Source organism: Balaenoptera borealis, assembly GCF_965194805.1.
Source record: "Balaenoptera borealis genome assembly, chromosome: 5".
NCBI classification, from domain to species: Eukaryota; Metazoa; Chordata; class Mammalia; order Artiodactyla; family Balaenopteridae; genus Balaenoptera; species Balaenoptera borealis.
In genome coordinates this window covers 68668968-68687396 of record NC_138862.1, presented here as the reverse complement: position 1 = coordinate 68687396, position 18429 = coordinate 68668968, and the positions used below count along the sequence as shown (strand labels likewise).

The 18429-nt window shown below is 52.3% G+C and overlaps 1 protein-coding gene across 4 annotated transcripts in view; it reads left to right on the top strand.

The window, feature by feature from the left end:
* SEMA5B (semaphorin 5B) overlaps positions 1–18429 on the top strand; it is a 133662-nt gene that overhangs the window by 38622 nt on the left and 76611 nt on the right. Inside the window, exon 1 of one of the 4 annotated variants that reach the window (XM_082394871.1) lies at positions 2591–3518. The exons of the other annotated variants lie outside the window; for them this stretch is intronic. The gene's annotated coding sequence lies outside the window, so the exon portion shown is untranslated. Of the gene's footprint in view, positions 1–2590; positions 3519–18429 lie in introns of those variants that run through there. 4 annotated transcript variants of the gene reach the window in all.

Sequence of the window (18429 nt, the reverse complement as noted above, 5' to 3'; positions counted from 1 at the left end):
GTGCCCAAGAGGGTATGCTGGCTTGCCAACTTGCCCCCGTGCTCAGAGGGCAAGGGTAACATTGTGGGAGTGTTCTTTTATGTCTAAAAATTACCACCCTCTGATTCCTCATGCTTTTCTGGGTGGGGAGTTCTCCTTTATATCTCATCCCAATTATTCTATTACAGTTTAGGCTTGGGATGCAAAGGGAGGAATACCTGAAAATGCAGCTGGGACTGTAGTGGCAGGGCTCGTGTGTGGGGAAAAGCAGCTGCCCTTTTCATCTTCTGAGAGGCTGTGTTTCTGTCTGAGAACGGGGGTGGTGGTAGGGTTTGTGCATGGAACAGAGCTGATGGGTGGGAGGGTAGGATTGTTCTGTGGGTTCCCAGGACGGCTGCTCAGTGTGGAAGAACAAGTCCTTGCTTCAATTAAAAATACTCAGTTGCCATCCTGGCTCTCTCAGCCTCCTAAGTGCCTGTTCCTCCAGGAAACCAAAGCAACGAGGAGTTAGAGGAAGGCCTTGCCCTCCAAGGCCCTACTCCAAGCTTCCAAATCTCCCAGTCTCAGCATTCAGTGTGGCACCAGCCAGGACAAGCAAGCACCTTAGAGGGTTGTTAACAAAAAGGGATTTTCGATTCAGTTTAAAGGTTGGATGTGTTCAATATTTTATTTAAACGGGTGCAGAAAAGCTTTAATAACATCCTTTTCTATTTGGAGCTGGAGTAATGTTTAAGAGTGACCTGTCTAATCAGGGGTGGAGGGGCATCGTTAGTCCCTGGAGACCGGAGGGTGGCAGGAAAGGGGGGCATTTCTTCTATCCCTGACTTTCTTCATTTTCCCATCCTCCTTTGTTTCCCCCTCCTCATTCAGTTTGTGTAGCACCCCCTGCCATTCCTCAGGAGACATTTGCCAGCACCAGACACTGGGGACACAAAGATGAATGGGACACTTTTCCCAGCTGGAGACGCTCCGAGCCCAGTGGACCGTGAACTGTGGATCCATGAAGTGGATCCTTCATGAGCGAACAGTGCATTCTGATTGACGGAGCACATTCACATTTTGTTGTATGTTCAAAGCCTCACAAGAACTGGGGAGACTGAGCCGAGACAAGCCTTTTCCATCCCAGAAGAGGGAGCTGAGGCTCAGAGAGGTTGCAGGCCATCTCCAAGGTCACACAGACGGTGCTGGGTGGAGCCAGGACCGGAAGAGCCTTTTGGGAAATGGTCAAGCCCATCATCTCTGGCCACACAGGGGCTGGTAACTGAGGGTCACAGGAGTTGAGGAGGTGGAGACAGAGTGTCAAAGAAGCTAAGGCCAGCTTACAGGAGGTGGTGACCTCTGCGGGGTAGGGCAGACTCCTGGGACCAAGGTCTCCCTGGCTGGAGTGTTTCAAGTCAGGACATTGCTCTCCCTTGTCCGGAAGAAGGTGAGGAGCGTCAATTCCAGTGACTAAGGAGTCCTGAGTCTCTATTCTACCTCCCATCCTCCACCTTCAGCCAGTTGCAATGAGGCAGTCTGGGGCAAGACATAACGTGAAGAACATCTAGGAGAGAGACAGGATGGAATGGGAAGTCAATCACAAAAAGAACGTGTGAAGTAGAAGCTGGCAGTGGTGTCATTTAACAGGTGACAGAGAAAGTCCTTCCTGGCTGGGGAGGGACTGTGTCTGTCAAGCCATTATTGCCCACCCCCCCACCAGACCCTGATGCTGTCGTCTGGGGCAGGGGTAGAAGGCTCTGGGCAGGAAGAGGTTGAGTAGCGAGCAGTTGGGTCTGAGAGGCGGATTGGTTATGGTCTTGCTGGGCGGCACGGTTATGGTCTTGCTGGGCGGCACGGGACCTGTTCTTTGTTGCTGGGGAGGTGGCAGGCAGGATGGTACTTGTCCCCGGCAGGGGGGGGAGTGCCCAGAGCTTCCGCTGTTTCTGGTGTTCCATGCTGGTCTTCCTGAAGGCAGGGAAGTGTACAAGAGACGCCCTCTGAAAGGTCCAAGAGGCCTGGCTCTCTCATTCGGAGGGCTTTTCTTGCAGGACATGGTTGGATTCTCAGAGAGAGAGTGAGAGGTTTGGTCTGACTGATCATCAGATCTTCTAGGGGAACGTTACGGAAAGAATTTGGGCCACGCCTGTGAGATTCTGATTTGATAGGTCTAGGTGGGGCTGGGAATCTGAATATTTGTTCTAGGAGAGCACCATCCTAACACAAATACCTGCTACGGTATTTGTTTGGCACTGGCAATCAGCCACTCAGTCCCGAGATGAGGGGCAGTCAATTTCCATCAGCGTGTAGGAGACTGGCGGGGGGAGGCCAGCCGTGACACCTCGCTGCATGCGGTGTGTCATATTTGCAGTCTACACGCTCAATCTCTGCTCTTCAGAGAAGCTGGGGTGGGTCATTCCAAATTTCAGAGTTTTCTAGCGAGTGTAAAGTTTGTCCCTTTAAGCAACAACACTTAAAAATGGTCAGCCACTGGGTTTGCGATTCTCTATAAAATGTATTACCTGTGTCTCTGCCTTTTTAAACAAAGTCACGCAAGCATAAATGTAACCTTTTCTTGATGTCCCAGAAGAATCTGGATTTCTCCCACCAGGGCCTCGCTAACGACACCTGACACGCTGCGATGCACAGCCCGTTCCCTCTCCTCTGCCTTCTGTTACTGAGCTGATCTCTCCTTCACTTCCGAACATCAATAGAAATTATTGTGTAGAACACTTACTTTGATGTTGTTTTGAAAATGACATTGTGTGCATATCTCGTTTCCTGGAGGGCAAGGAGTATGTGTTACATTGTTCTTGTATGATGCACAACATCTAGCACAACATCTATTTACCTTATGGGGTAGAATTTCAGACTTTTCAAAGGAGTGTGTTACCCAGTAAATACCTGAGGAATGTCATCACCTCTCAGTGTTCTGCTTTATGGATTATCTGTGCTCACTCCTGCCTCTTAAGTACCTTTCCTGGCCACTCACTGTGAGGCTGAAAGCAGGAGTGTCAGGCCTGGGCTCCTAAGGGGATGAGTGGGTGGGAACTTAACTTATATTGTGTGAGCCCATTCCTCAGTACATTACAAATACATTCTGGATTTTTGGTCCTTGGGAGTTTTGCAGGAGAGAGAGGTGGGAAAAGAAGAGTCGGCTGCAGTGGTATATTGAATACTATGAGAGAAAGGGTTGAAGATTCCCCACACCGCCCTGACGCCATGTCTGATGAGGAGGTGGGGTTGGGGGGGGTCCCTACGTAACGGGACAGAGGGCTCTCCCAGCCCATTCAGGACGGCTGCAGCTCTTTGTGAGTTTTCTGCTGTCACCAGCCAGGGTTTTAAAGAAATGGTGATGGGGAGGAGGGCAGATATTTTCTTGTTTCTTCTCCAAAGTCTGTGGCTTGGTTCTCAGACTCATTTCTTTTGTTTTTCCATGATACTCCTACTGCTACCCAGGCCTCTGCAGAAAAACTCACCCTCCGAAATTCTGAGAGCCATGGCCAGTCTTTGCCACCGTATGAGAGAATGCGGAGATGTTGAAGGCAGCTGAAGGCAGTGAGGTGAATCCCACACTCAGACTCACCTGGGCTCTTTCCCTTTCACACCTTGGGTGTCTGAGTTTATGGCTTCTTCTCACTCCTTTCCTTCTTGCTTCAACATCACCCTTCCTCACCCCTCCTTCAGCAGCCCAGTAGCCTAAGCTTTGAGGGGGTCTTGGATACAAAAATCTACCTGTTTCTCCCAGGCACTCCCTCCTGTGGTCCAGCCAGCTCCCTTCCCAGCGCAGTCCCTTGCAGAGCAAGCCTGTGGGATTCAGGGCATCTTCCCACGCCATCCTTGACTCCCACCCAGGTGGTGCTCCTGGGTCAGACCCACTGCCGCACACACAGGTGACTTGGGAACCCTATTGTCATTTGGTGGCAGAGGCCAGGGATGCAGTGCACAGAGAAGGTGCATCCCTCAAAACATGCCATAAACCCCCCGTCGGGAAATTTTGTGCACCTCAGGCCACACGGCGAGCTTCTGATCTTTTCCTGAGGCAGGAGGCAGCATGGGGGAGTCGGAGAAGGTCCGAGTCCCTGCTCTGCCACTTACTGGCCCTGTGGCCAGTTTCCTAGCCTGTTTCCTCACTGTGGCACGGGGTAGTAACAGTGCCCCCACTTCACAGAGTTTAAAGAGGATTGGATTTGTTAACATACGTGAGGACTCGGGACAGTGCCCGGTGCACACTGACGGCTGTGGAGCCATTCGCCATTCCTGCCTGGGCCTCAGGTTGAAACCGTTGTCCTGGAAAATACTTATCTCATGACCACTGGGCCGGCGGCCACCGTGCCTGAGAACCTTGGCTCCAGGGTAGGCACTCCCCCGGTTCCCCGGCCTGAGCCTCCCTGGGTGCCTGCGCTTCCTTCACGCTGCTCTCAGCCCAGCTCCTGCCCTTGCTCCATCAGATCCTTCTGGAGGGCTGCTCCCCTGCTCCTTTCATTAGCAGTCTACTTCGACCACACTTTCTCCTTTCCTCTCCAAGTTTCCATAGTTGTATATGTTTGTTGTTGTTTCTTTTTTAGAACCTCTTTTAGCCTGTGGTACTCAAAATGCAGATTCTTGGGTCCCACTCCAGAGATTCTGGGCCAGGATGTCCAGGTGGGGGCCAAGAATCTGCATTAACCTGATGCTGCTGGTCTCCACAGAGCCAGCCTCTAGCTCTCCTGGTCCAGTTCATATGTCTGCTCCTCCCCAGGAAGGGGAGGGTCATTGCTGTCCTCACCCCCAGGAGACACAGTGCCCATGTTACAGCTGATTATCATCTGGCTCGGGTACATATATCATTATTTTTTTAAGTCTACTTAAAATTCCACGTTTATATTTTCTTCCAACTGGGGTCATACCTCAATCTAGAATTGCTCCTTTGGGAGAAGGATAGATGATGAAAGGTGAAGGGTGACATTGCTTTCTTTTCAGAAAGTGCTGTAGTGGGAAGGAGGGTCTCTGGGCTGGAACTCAGTGACTTGGATTTCTAGCCTCAATTTCGTTACTAGCCTGCTGTGTGACCTTGGTTGAGTCAGTTAACCTCTCTGGACCTCACTCTCCTTATTTCTAACACGAGAGGGTTAAACATGTTGGACTTGCCAAAGTTCTCTTCCAGCTCTAAACATCTCTAAGACTATGAACCTATTTAAATGTGCTGACAGCTTTAGAATGGCTAATTAATGAGTTTTCAGTGGGAACACAATTAGGTGATAATGAAGGCCTCGGGAGTAAATCTCTCCGCTTCTTGTAACGAGCTGAGCAGATGAGAGTTGGAGTGTGTTTTCACCTATTGGAGCCCCTGGGAAGAGGGAGCATACACCCACAGGCTCCTACCTGGGGACTCAAGGAGGCCAGGAGTCAACAAAGCCACTCATAGAGGAGGCTGGGCGGCAGTGTCCTAAAACAAAATGAGTCACTTTGCAGGGTAGGCTTGGTGCCCTGTGGATGGAGTGGAATATTGGCAGCTCTGCAGACCTGGGGAATTGTACTCCTGACTTAACATCTATTTCCAGAGCATGTTCACCTGCACGCTGTTGTTTAATCCTGTCATACCTGGTGAAATAGATAAGCCCGGAACTTTTCTCTCCCCCATTTAACAGATGAGAAATGGAGGCTCAGAGGAATGACTCGCTTGAGGTGAGGTCAAGGAACGATAGATGAGGACTCAGCCCATGCCTTTTGATTCCAAAGCCCATGTCCTTTCCGCTTTCCCCGGCTAGCCCCTCCTGCCTCGCAGGCCCCTTCTGCTGGCTGCTCTGAGTGACCCTGAGGTGAAACAGGACTCTCAGTTCAGAGCACTCCAAGAGGGTTTGCAAAGCCACCCTGGCGCATGGCTTTGTGGGGCCGGGCCCTGGGAGAGAGAGTGATCAGGCAGCTGTGCGGTCAGGGATGGAGGGCCCCAGGAGGGCTCCTGTGAGGAGCCTTCCTGACAGACCATGGCCCTGCTTCTGACAGCTGCGCACAGCCAAGCTTGTCACTGTGCCCAGCACGGCGGCACCCAGACCGTGTGCGCTGACCGCTTAGGGTTGCATCTAAGGGGGCGATGCCCTGAAGCGGGAGTGTGAGGAAGAGAAAGAGTGATCCATAGAGCCTGGGGGATCCCTGTCTCCAGGTGACAGTGAGACCCAGCAAGGAGAGAAACAGGGCCTCCCGGCCTGGGAGTGAAAGCCGGGAGCAGATGAACTTCTCAGAGACTCTGCCTGCTGGTAACTTTGGCTGCAGAGACACATGACCTTGACCTTTCCTTCTAAGTGAAATAGGGCACAAGCATTATACAGAGATGCAGCATCTTTGCTGCAGAGGAAGGGAGGGAGCACGCCAGCGAGCATTTGTCTGGGTTCTGCCCTAGAAATGCTCCAAGTAATAAATCAGGATGACTTAAGAAATCCATTACCTCTCTTGGCCTCCCACAGCTGCCCCTGTGCCCCGATGGAGATGGGGGAGAGGTCTGGGGACCCAGCCAAACAATGTGGCCTCAGTCTCCTCACCTGTAAACCAGGTGATGGGGTGAGGTGGTCTTGAGGTCCCCCTCTGCTCCAACCTCAGGTAGGTCTGGAGGAGATCTTTTTGGGGGGCAGAGGAATGGTTGAGAAGAGATGCCAGAAAGAAAGGGGAGAAGAGAGGAGGGTAGAGATAGAGAAGAGGGAAAATTGAGAGAGCAGAAGAGAAGCGAGGAGAAGAGAGCCATGATAAAGTGAGAAACGGAGCTTGGAGGTCTAGTCTCCACCCACTGCCAACAAGTCAGACCCTCTGAGCCTCGGCCTCCACCCCTGAAAAAGGGAGCTGGGGACACCCCCCCACCCCACGGTTGTGAAGGGTAAACAAGCAGGTTACAAGCCATAAAGGGCCACACAGAGTAATGTGCTGAATTCATAAGAAAAGCACGGAGAAGAGGCAGGGAAGGCAGCAGGGAAGTCTGGGGGTGGGGAGCCAGGGAGCTCCTTTTCTGAACCTTCCCTCTCCTGGGGATGTGGGTAGAGAACAGAGGACAGTGTGGATAGAGGACAGTGGGTGGCAGTGGGAAAGAAATGACTGAAGATGGACCAAGGAAGAAATAAAACCCTCCCGCCGTGAGGCTGCTTGCGTTCCCTCCGGGAGACAGAATCCGGGGGCTGCCCGTGGCCGGCTGTGTCTGCATCTCTAGCTGAGGTGCCTTTGCCTCGGTGAGAACAGTGCAAGGGGGCTGGTGCAGGCGGACTGCCCCTCCCGCTTCCTTTCGGGAGGCTGGGGGCAGGGAGAAGGCAGTCTCAGACTTCAAGTTCTCACAGAGCTTCCCAATTTCTGTCAGACTTAAAACTCTTGCAGGGCTGAGGAGCCGGAGTGAGGGGGGGCGAGGGCAAAGCCCCTGGCAGAATCCTGGACAGGAGGGAAGGAGTCAGAGGGAAAAAGAAAAATCTGGATGGAGAACATTCTGGAAAACCAAGCCAAGACAGGACCGTCAACCCACATGGGCCCAGCTCCATATACGGCCCCTCCATCTGCTGCCCGTGCCTGGATCTCCAGCTTGGCAGGAGGCGAGGCCAAGACAGAGGATGCACAGGGCCGGGGTCAGGGCAGCCAGCGCCCCTGGCAGGCTAGATTTATGATTTGGCTGAGCTGGGGAGAGAGAGAGCCTGCAACGATCCACGTTAGGAAAAGCAGCCCAGTGTTTCCTCGAAGAGCCACAGTGCCAAAGGCAGGGGCATCCATCTGGCCTTGCTGTGTGGTACATTTGTCACCCTGGAGCCCGGGCCCCGGCGGGCCTCCCTTCTGCCGTCCGTAGCCGCAGCCTCTGCTTCAGGGCCTGCAGGCCCAACAGGTGCTCTAAGTGGGGGGAAGTAGCTTGCTCCCTCCCCTGGGACCCTCTTGTGCTCTGCCCTCCAGCTGGTGCCCATCCAAGCTGGTGTCTATTTAACTTCCCCTGAGGATAAAAAGCCTTGACGTTAGAGAGGTGAAAGGCCCTCAGAGACAGCTAGTACTATAGTTTCATGCTGTGCTCTGGGGAGCACTGGGGTTCCTCCCAGCTACCTTGAGAGCTGCTGAGAGAGGCTGAGCGTCCAGGCTTCAGTTCCCTGCGCACCAGTGTACTTCTGCTTCTATCCGATCTAGATGTAGATGTTCTGGATAGATTTCATTTGAAAAATGGGTTCTGCTGCTGAAAAAAAAAGTTTGAAGACCACAGGTATGCTCTTCCACAAAGAGGAGGACACAGAGGGCCAGCAGCCCAGCCAGTTGTTGGCAGAATGGGGATTAGAACGCAAGCCTCCTTGCTCCCCCAGCCAGGATCTCTCCATGGTACTGGGCTGCCTCTTTTGAGGTTCTGGCCTGAGCATTCATGACCATCACCTCTTCTCTACCCCGCCAGTGCTCCCCTTTCCCCCTTGCTGTCCAGCAGAGCCAGGCCTACCTCTTAAGCTTGGGTGCCATGCCCTCTTAGCTTTTCCTCTGCCAGAGGGGGCTCCAGGATGTAAACTGTGTGCCGCTCAGGCAAGCCCGTTTCAGGGCAACCTGTGATTAAGCCTCTCCTGCCCCAGGGCTGACTCCAGGCCCAGATCCTTGGGCTGTGCCCTCCACCCCCCGCCCCCCATCATCTCCATGGGCATTGGTGGTTGTGGAGGATTTTCTGGTGGAGTGTGGCCATGACTTTACTTCCCTCTTGGTCTCTGGAGAAACTCGGCTCTCTTCTATTTAGGCCTCAGTTTGGCTTCTGATTGTTGGTGCTGATACAGCCACTCTGCAGTGGTGCCTGAATTCCATTTCAGAAAACCCCAGGCTGACATTCTGGGGTTCTGAGCTCTGTCCACCCCCAAGGCTCTGTGCCCTCTTCTCCCCGATGATTCCTGCAGCCCCTGCTGGGGTCCTGTTCTCCAGCCTGGCTCGCCCTGTTTTGTGTTTGGCTTTCTCTGCTCATTCCTCATTTGATCCCCACAGCCATCCTATAAAGTAGACATTAATATTCCCAGTTTTCATTTGAGGACACAGTCTCAGAGGTTTAGCAGTTTGCTCAAGATCACACAATTAATACGTTTTAAAGTCTTGGTTCTGCCTAAACCCTGAGCCTGGGCAGTTACCCACAGCGCTGAGCTGCCTAGGTGGTCACCTTGTGTGGTCAAGCTGATGACTTTCTGGTCTGGGGTGGCAGAGCTTGATGGTGATCTTTCTCCAAAACACTCATCCCTCTACCAGATCCTTCACCCTGGTTCCTGTCTTCCTCCTTCTCCTCCCATAGCTAGGACTTCCAGGAAGGTGGCTCAGAGGGGAGCAGGTAGGGGAGGCTTCTGGGCTGTCCACCTTCTGGAGAACGTGCCTTGGGACAGCACGGCAGGGAGGACAATGGCCAAAATGGGGGCAGGAAAGGACCTGGACTGGAAAAAGGAGGGATCGTGCCGCCGACTCTTTTGAAATGCTGCTTCTTCCAAAGTTGTTACCCGAGAGTGTTCGGCAGAGGAAGCCGACTGCTGACAGCAGCAGCTGTGGAGGCGGCAGGAGCGAGGGGTGGCATTATCGCCCTCGGGGTGGGAGGAAGGGATGGTGCCTCCTGCCTGTTCTGGAATCTGAGTCTCTCACCACCCATCCCCCCACCCCTTCCGTCTCAAAACCCAGGAGGAGAGAGAGGGACAGACACCCTAGGAAGATGCACATACCCGCCTCCTGCACACACACACACACTCTCTCTCTCTCTTTCTCTCTCTCCAGACCTCTCATGCTCCTCTCTCACTCGCATGCATGCATGCACACACAGCCTCTCACACTCTCACACACACACACAATCCTCTTACATTCCCCCTCTTGCTCACCCACACACACAAACTCTGGAAGGTCTCTCTGTCTCCCTAAGCCAGGCTTTAGCATTACACCACTGCTCTCTGGTCCAGCCAAAGTTGGAGTATTTCTGGAATGGGCAATCCATTCCATGAGGATATAGCATCCTAAAGCATCCTCAGGTGCCTTTGAGGAAACTGGGGAGAGGAAGCCAGCCTCCAGTGGGGTGACCGGGGCTTGGCCGGAGGACAGCCTGGGCGCTGCTGATTGGTGTGTCACAGCTGGGGCTACGAGCTGTTTCCAGTGCTTTTGTCTGGTGCTGGGAGCGAGGCTTGGCAGTGCGAGAGACGGTCAGAGCCGTTCGGGTGGGCTGCTGCGCTGTGTCCTGCTTTCCCTGTGGCCGGATCAAGCCACTGCAGCCGCCAGGCAGGACAGAGATGTTTTCTTGCTAACCTGAACGCAGCAGCCTGGGTTGATTTTACAGGGAAGTGCTTTCTCTCTGAACGCAGTAACAGCAGTCCTGGGCCCCTGGACTGAGAAACACTAGCGGGGACTCATCAGCCCAAGGAAGCCCCCAGCCCCTTTCTGAGACCTGGGAGCCGGGTGTGCCTGTGGCCCTAGTCCTGATCCCAGGCAGGGGCTGGGTCCTCAGGCTGGCGCTGGGGGTGAGCTGTGGGAGAGCCCGCTGCTCCCCTGGGCTCTGCTGGACTGCTGGGCTGCCGGTGCTGGCTGCCCCAGGATTGCTTCTCCTGCCGCTGTCTGATTTCCCCATACCACGTCTGGGGCGCCGGGAGCCTGCGGTGGAGCTGCCAGTGGTGAGTACTTGGACAGATGTCCCTTTGCATGTTCACTGGCCATGCCCACGTGAGCCAGAGTGGACCAGCTCTTCGGCTTTATTTTCAGAGACTAGACATTAATTTGCCCCACCCCATGCCAGCTGGGTGGGGTGGAAGATCTCGGGAGCAGGGCCAGCCTGGGGGAGGAGGTGGGGCATCAGGGAACTGGGACCGCAGGTGTTTTTCTCAGGAGTAAGGGCACCCTGGAAGGAGAAGCTTCTCTCATGGCTCCCCTCTCCTGGCTGGGAGATGTGCCTTAGAGCCTGTGGAGGGATGGTGGCCCCAACATGCCCGCTACTCACAGGTGTTTCCAGCTTTGGGGCCAACTGCACTCTTGCTGCCAAAGCCCTGCTGGTTTTCTTTCCCCGCCATGTGGCTTGTCACCTCCTCCCACTCTGACATCACCATCCTGGAGCCACTGAAAAGGGCCCTTCAGTCCTTCTACTTGGACCCATGGGCTGCTGGGCTCCTGAGGGCCAGGTTGCTGCCAGCACTGCCAGGAAAGGGCACTGGAACAGTGGCAGGTCCCCACCTCGAATGTGCAAAATGAAACACGATGAGGCTGGGGAGACGCAGTCCGTGGGACGCAGGGACACTCTCATAGCTTTGTCCCCTGTGTCGCCATCTAAGCCGTCCTCCTCAGTGGTTGGGGCTCTGTTTTCAGTTTGGGCTCCTCCGGAAGTAAGGAGGGCTGTGAGGCTGCTGCGCGCCGAGTTGAAGTCATGCTTCCTGTATTCCCGCCGGGGCCCTTAACTCTCCCTTTGACTCACAGGGATGCCCATCTCTCTAGCATCCCAAAACGTGTCTGTGATCATGTTTTCTTCTCCCTTGTGATTGTACAGTCTTTGCTTATATCTCCATAAGTTTCATACAATGAGTATGTTTGAACATGATGACTTCTGAGTTCCCTTTGGGGAATATCTCCAACTTTCCAGAGGTTCGTGTAGGGGACAACAGTGCACCCCACTTTTCCAATATATCCTGATCCTTTGGAGCTTGCCAAAGTCCAAGGCAGGAATGGAGGACCGTGATTTTGACTCATTTGAGATTCTGATCTTATTATTCCGAAAACATGGCATGGGGGTGTGGGGAGCAGCAGGGTTTAGGGCAGGGTTTCTCAACAGCAGCACCACTGACATTTGGGGCTGGATAATTATTGGGGGGGGGGGGCTGTCCTGTACCTTGCAGGATGTTTATCAGGATCCCTGGCCTCTACCTACCAGTAGCACCTTCATTTGCGACAACCAAAAATATCTTTAGATGGGGGCAAAATTACCTCGGTTGAGCATGTTAGTTCCCATTAATGCTGCTGCTGCTGCCATCTCTCCTTTGGCCTCATGGGACTGGATCTCAGCAAGGCCAACTGAAGTGTACCCATCCTTGGCCTGGGAGTGCCGACACCTGAGCTCTGGGCTCCGTGCTCTCACGCATGTTCCCATCCAGTTTAGCCTGAGGATCAGGTCTAGTCCTCTCCAGCCTCCACCAACTTCCAGATCTTCCTGGTTCACATGTGGTGGTGAAGCTCAAGGGTGCTGGATTAGGCCTCCACCTGTGGGGGATGAGGTCTGGGAAGGAGAATCCCACTGCAGGGCACTGCTCTTCCCTCCTGACGTTTGCCCCCAAGGCCAGGATGGGTTCAGCACCCAAGGTGTGTGTGATGCATGTGCACTTGCTTGAAGCTTTCTGGATCCCGTACCAAGTGACTGAGATGAGCCTGGCCTTGGGGAGCATGCAGAGTGAGACAGACATCCTGTCATGCACCAGTGAAGAAATAAACCAATCAGGAGGATTCTGTACCTTGCTTGGATTAAGTCTCATCCTTTTAGGCAAAATATTGGGTTGGCCAAAAAGTTCGCTCGGTTTTAAGTAAAAATAAATGACATTTTTTTCGTTTTCACCAAGAATTTTATTGAACAATGTATTCAGTAACCGAATGAACTTTTTGGCCAATGCAATGAGGAAGCGCAAACAAGAGGAGAAGCAGCCTCTTGAGTTTCTTATTGATCAGAATCTCTGTGGGGCGTTGGTGGCTTTGCTCGTCACCAATCCAGGAGAGCTTCGCAGAGAGATGTCTCAGGACCTGATATGTGTAGATGGGAGCCAGAGTGAGGAGAGAGAGAAAGACCCTCGGATCCCTTTGTGTGACAGTGAGTCTGGGGGGCAGGTGAAGAAGTTGGCTAAGGAGTGCCCTTCCTTTCTCCTTGAGTAGGCAGGGCCAGCCCCCCTCCCCCATGCCGCCCCTCTACTCGGCAGAAACTTGTCTTCAGAGCTAGAAGTCAGGCTCCCCTGCCCACCCCAGCACAGAGGAGGGACTTACAGGAAGCCTCATGTTGCAGAGAAATTATGGCCAAATTCTGATTTGTGGAATAGAGCGGAGAGGTGCTTCAGGTGGCACAAAGCAGCAAATCATTGCCTAATCAGCCTGCTGGGCTTTGAAATGCCTTCTGGGATCCATTTGGAGCAATTTTTATCCCCTAATGATGCTTGATTCCGGCGAGTCAATTTACAATCCCAAAACGAATGGCCTCTAAAGAGCAGGGATGGGGAGCTGGCTGCACAGTGCTTCCAGGATCTAGAGCCGCCCCAAGGAAGCCCCAGCATATTGTCTTAGGCCCTGAGTCTCCATGGTCTCATCTAACTATGTAGAATCTGCTTCCCCCAGCAAATGTTTGGGAGCCTTTGCCCTTCCCCACTTTTCCTGGTTCCGTCTCCCTCAAGGAGCCAGTTTTCTCTGAAAAGCTGGAAGGGCATTCGAGAAGGGGAGAGAAATCTCATGATCCGGGCAGCTTTGGGGCAATAAACAGCTCTGTGATTTGCAGCTTTTGAACCTAGAGTGTTGTGATAATGCTCTGAGGTTTGCAGTTTCATGGTCCCTGGACAGAGCTGGGTCCCCACCTACTATATGTCTATTCTGTTCTGGGCTGGCTGGTCATATAGAAGCACAGGGCCCACAGAGCCAGGCCTGGGTTTATATAAATTCCGGGACTGACATGAGACTCACCTAGCGTGGAACAGGGACAGAGAGGTCACTCAGTGGGCCAGAGGCCCTCGTGTGTTCCCACAGAGGGTGCAAGTCTGCGTACGTGAGACCAGGCACAGACCAGGAAGCCCGTGAGGGGCCTTGTTGGGCCAGTTCATGGTCAGCTTACAGGGAGAAGCCAAGGGCAGCTCTGCACCAGGGGCCTTTCTCCCCACCACCTGACCCTGGGCAGCATCAGGCAGCAGCGCTAACTCACAGCTGGCTGCCGGGAACCAGGGGGCTCTGAGCCTGGGAACCGGATGGGTGGGCAAGAGAACTTCTGATAGGGCTGGGGGTTCCCAGCCCAGGCCCCCAAGTAGGGGTATTGAGTTTGTCAGAACATGTGCTGGTCAGAAAAGATTTTTTCCCTAGTGGGGCAAGGAGAGAGAGGTGGAGAGGGCATTTGGAGAAGGGGACCCCGCTGCCCATACTGTGCCAATTAGTAACAGGCTATTCCCAGCCTGGGAGACTCATGCTGAAAGTGTAAGCAGAGGTTACTCCTGTCGAGGAGTATACTGAAGGCAGAGCCCACTTTTGCAGGAGCAGGAGGGCTGCATTCAGTTCTTTATCCAACTTTTATCGAGTTCTTGCGAGCCCTGCGCTAGAAGACACCACCTCCGACTTTGAGGAGCTCCAGTCTAGGGGAGGCTGATGGAGACGTGGTGGCCCTCACACAGCTGTGGGAGCCCAGTCCGGGTCCAGATTAATTGGCTTTCTGGCTGTTCTCCCAGCAGAGCTTTCCAGGCCTCACCCCAAGGCTTTCAGGAGATAACCGAGATGTGGGGGGGGTCAAGTCACAGCTGGAAGCAGCAGGGCTGCTCCCATACTGCCAAGTCCTGGAGGGTCTCGTTAATCTCCGTCCCCCAGGGCTGGCAGGAGGCTCCCCAGTGCCCCAAGTCTCCGCTCTGGGTTGTTTCCACAGTCCGTTTGCCCCCCGCCTCTCCTCCTCCTCTGCAGTCTGCCTGTCCTTCTGTGGGACTGATCACTTCCTCCCAGTTGCCGATTTGGACCCTCCAGTGGGACCCAGGTGGCTGGTGTTTCTGTAGACCCTACCTGGACAGATGGGGGATGGAGAGAGGTGTGTTTGATTTATATACAACCTGAAGGACGACTGTACTTGGCTCTACTACTAAAGCCCCGATGCCTGTTCCACATATATAGAATGAGGGGGGTGTTCTAGAACAGGGGAACCACGGTGTGGTCCTCGGGCCAGCAGCAGCATCACCTGAGAACCTGTTAGAAATGCAGATCCTCAGGCCTCCCCCCAGACCACAAAAGCAAAAACTCCGGCCTTGGGGCCTGGCAACCTGTGTTTACCATGTCGTCTGGGTGATGCCAATGCAGCTCAGGTTTGAGGACCACGGCTCTAGAATATCTCAGGGAGGCCCCCTTCCAACTGCAGCTTTATGGCTGAGCTCACCCTTACCTACCTTGCAGTAACTAGTGACTTGCAAAAATGTAGTAGCCACATTCTGGAGCACAGCCGAGTTATCTTGAAGGCATCATTAAATTCTCAAAATTACAAAAACAATACAAAATAAAAACAAATGCACTATGTATACCCTGGCTTTTTCCAGAAAGGGACTCAAGGTGGCTTCCACCCCAGTCCCCGTAGGGAGGAGCCCGCAGAGGTGGGCCTGCAATCTAGTGACCTGTACAGGGCATCACCGCGGACCTGAGAATGAGCCGCCTCACAGAATGCCTGCTCTGATCGTCCCCACGTGCTCCCTCAGCAGCGTGAACGGGCCTGCCCTTTCAGAGCCTCTGGAGAGAGCAGGGCCCAGTGACTTTAACAACGCCTCTCCCCCCAGAGGAGCAGAATGCCCTAACATCTCGCTCCCGCTGCTGGCATTTAGCCCATCGCTGAGTTAATTCAAGCAATACTAATAACTGGTTTGCCAGTGAGAAGACCTCTTGCAGACCCCTAAATCCTGCTCACTGGGATGCTGATAACAGATTAAGAATCCTGTCTGGCCACCTGCAGTCATTCACAAAACAGCATGGCAAAGGCCCAGCGCTGGATTGGATTGTGTGATGACACCAAAAGAAACAGAACCTTTGTCCCTGCCCTCCGTGAACCAGCGGTCCAGAGGGGGGACAGTGCCACCATCCTCAGTGCTTAATAAGGGCGTTCTCCCTTATGAAGAAAGCTTTATTAAGCAATGAGGACCTCCCTTCCTCCTTTCTCCTGCTTTTCTCCCCTCTAGGCCTTTCCCCTCACCCAAACCCTCTCTCCTTCCTTGGTGCAGATGGTTGCATCAGTTTCCTGGAGGTCCTCAAATCTCCGCTCCAGCTCCATCGGGTCAGGTTCAGCATCCTGCCTTCCACTGGTTCTGTGAGTGGCCTGGCCCCAGCTGAGACCTTTCCCGGCCTTTCTCTGGTCTCCAAGGAGCCTGCAAGAAATGCAGCCTGAGAAAACAGCCTGCCTTCCCTTCCCCCACTGCTCTGTTCTCCTTGCCCACTCCCCCCAACTCCCCAAGGCTCTCCCAAGCCTGCTTGCTCCGTGCCCTCCCACACTCATGTTTTATGCAGGAACATCCCCATTCTCATGGAAAGCACAGCAAAGTTTGGGAAAGAATTTCAAATCTCTTTTGAAGAGGGTGGAGTAAATGCAGGGTTATGGGGTTAACCTCAGCTGAGAGTTTTTTTCTTGGTTGAGTGGATGCCCCTTCGTGTGTGTGTGTGTGTGTGTGTGTGTGTGTGTGTACCTTGTTTCCCTTCTACCCACCATTTGCACTGCAGGACGGAGGGGGAGGGCCAACACACACAGACACACAGCTGGATCCATACGTGCACACGTGTCTGAAGCCTGCCCCATCCTGCCCCTCCTGCCTTCTGCAGAGCACCAGAAGTGTCTTATCTTGGATTTAAACATTCTCAGAAATTTAGAGGCACGGGGAAAAGAGATTGATTTTTCAAATATTAGAAAGAAAATGAACGTAGGGTATAAAACTTTTTTCTTTTTGGTGATTTTCACAAGGCCTGATGTCCCTTTGTTTCGAAACATCAAAATAGTTGTAAGTAATTGATTTTTAAAAAAATGAAAGTAGCTTGTTGAGTATATCAAATTGTATGTTACAGTGTATTCTGCTAATAATTCCAAGTTTCCCCTTATAAAAGCGCCTGCTCTTTCAGAAGTCTAGCGTCTCTTCTCTTCAGACAGTTTTTAAGAAGTAGGCAGAACCTTGAACAGAAGAATCCATCTACAATACACTTAGAGTAAAACAAAGGACAGTATTATGTTTTCTGGACTTGGTGTTGGCGAGAAACAGAAAAGCACTTATTTTCAGAAAAGGAATTGTGGAAAGAAAGGAGAGGGAAATCTTTAAATCTCACTGAACACAATTTGCTCTGAAGAACTTTATCTAATCAGCCCCATTCTCTGAGCCATCACCTTGAGTCATTTTTGATTCTTCTAACACTTCATTTTCATCGTCTTTCCAGAGTCCTAAAAACTGAAGATTTGCCTAGATTGAGACAAGCTTCTCTCCTTTTTCACATGTTAATTTGTCTCTTGATTTGCACCCTGTTTTCCCAAATATGGTCTGTTTCTTTCATATGCAGGAGGAGACTTAGGGAACAGATTGGAGCCATACAATGGCATGGCCATCATGGCTGGGGGTGGGGGGGGGGCGGGATTTGCTTGGGAGACCCCCCAGCTTCCTCTAGACCCAAACCCCAAAGACGCCTGCTGTCTGCAGCATTGAGCCTCTGGGCCATGTTTTGTGTGTGTTTTAGTAGCTTTGTTAAACGCTGTGACGCTCTCACCCCTCCACACAACTACCTCCGAATCCTGGACCCAATACTTTAACAACTTGAGTTGCTGAGGACAAAATTTTTCCCATACTTGACTGAAGTAATTTATTTTACTTTCCTCTGCACTTATAAGTGGAAATGTACTTGGATTCCTAGGAACAATTGATTTTTCTGTAGGTCATTTAGAAAGGAATGTCAAACAAGATGCATCATTATATGCAGATGAAAAGATTGATGTCACTTTAACATAAAATCTTATTGAATAATTTTTAGAAATGGTTTAGGAACGTACAAACACCCCATCCTAAACACGTTATTCATTCTGAAAAAGTTTCAGAATATAGAGATATATTTGAAATAATATATTTCAAAGAAGTCCTTGGGACCAAACAGTGGAGAAAATTATTCTTTTCCCTTATATGTGTTTTTAGGGCCTTCACGTTTTCAGTCTTGTCCCTGGGGAATCTCCTGTACTGAACAAATATAGAATAAAATCTACCTTTCTCTTTTCTCCTATGTAGCTTCCCTTGTCATTATTCTCAAAGAAAAACATTTATGATGTGCCCAGAATTCCACCGTGGCTTTTGGTTGGATCAGGGGAGCCCAAGAGCGTCAGAGAGAGAGAGAACAAAACGATAAAGACATGGGTCCAAACAGAAGACTACAGATGGACATAAAGAGACATGGACAGATTGGCAGTCCCCAACTGACAAGTGACAAAGAAAGAGGACTTTAATGGCAAACCCAGACACCCTCCTAATAATGAGTCTGTCCCCTGGCCATAATGGGAGTTGTTAGGGGATGTCCAAGCACTTTGTCAGGCATCTCACTAACTGTGGGCATGGGGCAGTTGGGCAAGCAGACCCAAGGGGAGGGCCCACTCTGAGCCTTTGGGCCCATCTCTGCAGCTTTCGATACCTGGGGGTGGCCCTGTTTTGAAAGAACCTATGGGGGCCCCATGGGGGAGGCAGCCAATGAGAAGAGGCGGGCAAGTTATTGGAGAATTATGGGCAACCCCTCTATAGCAGAACACTGTAGGATGGTAAGGGTGGCTTCTATCAGCCTTGCCAGCTGTTAATCTATATCCCTCTT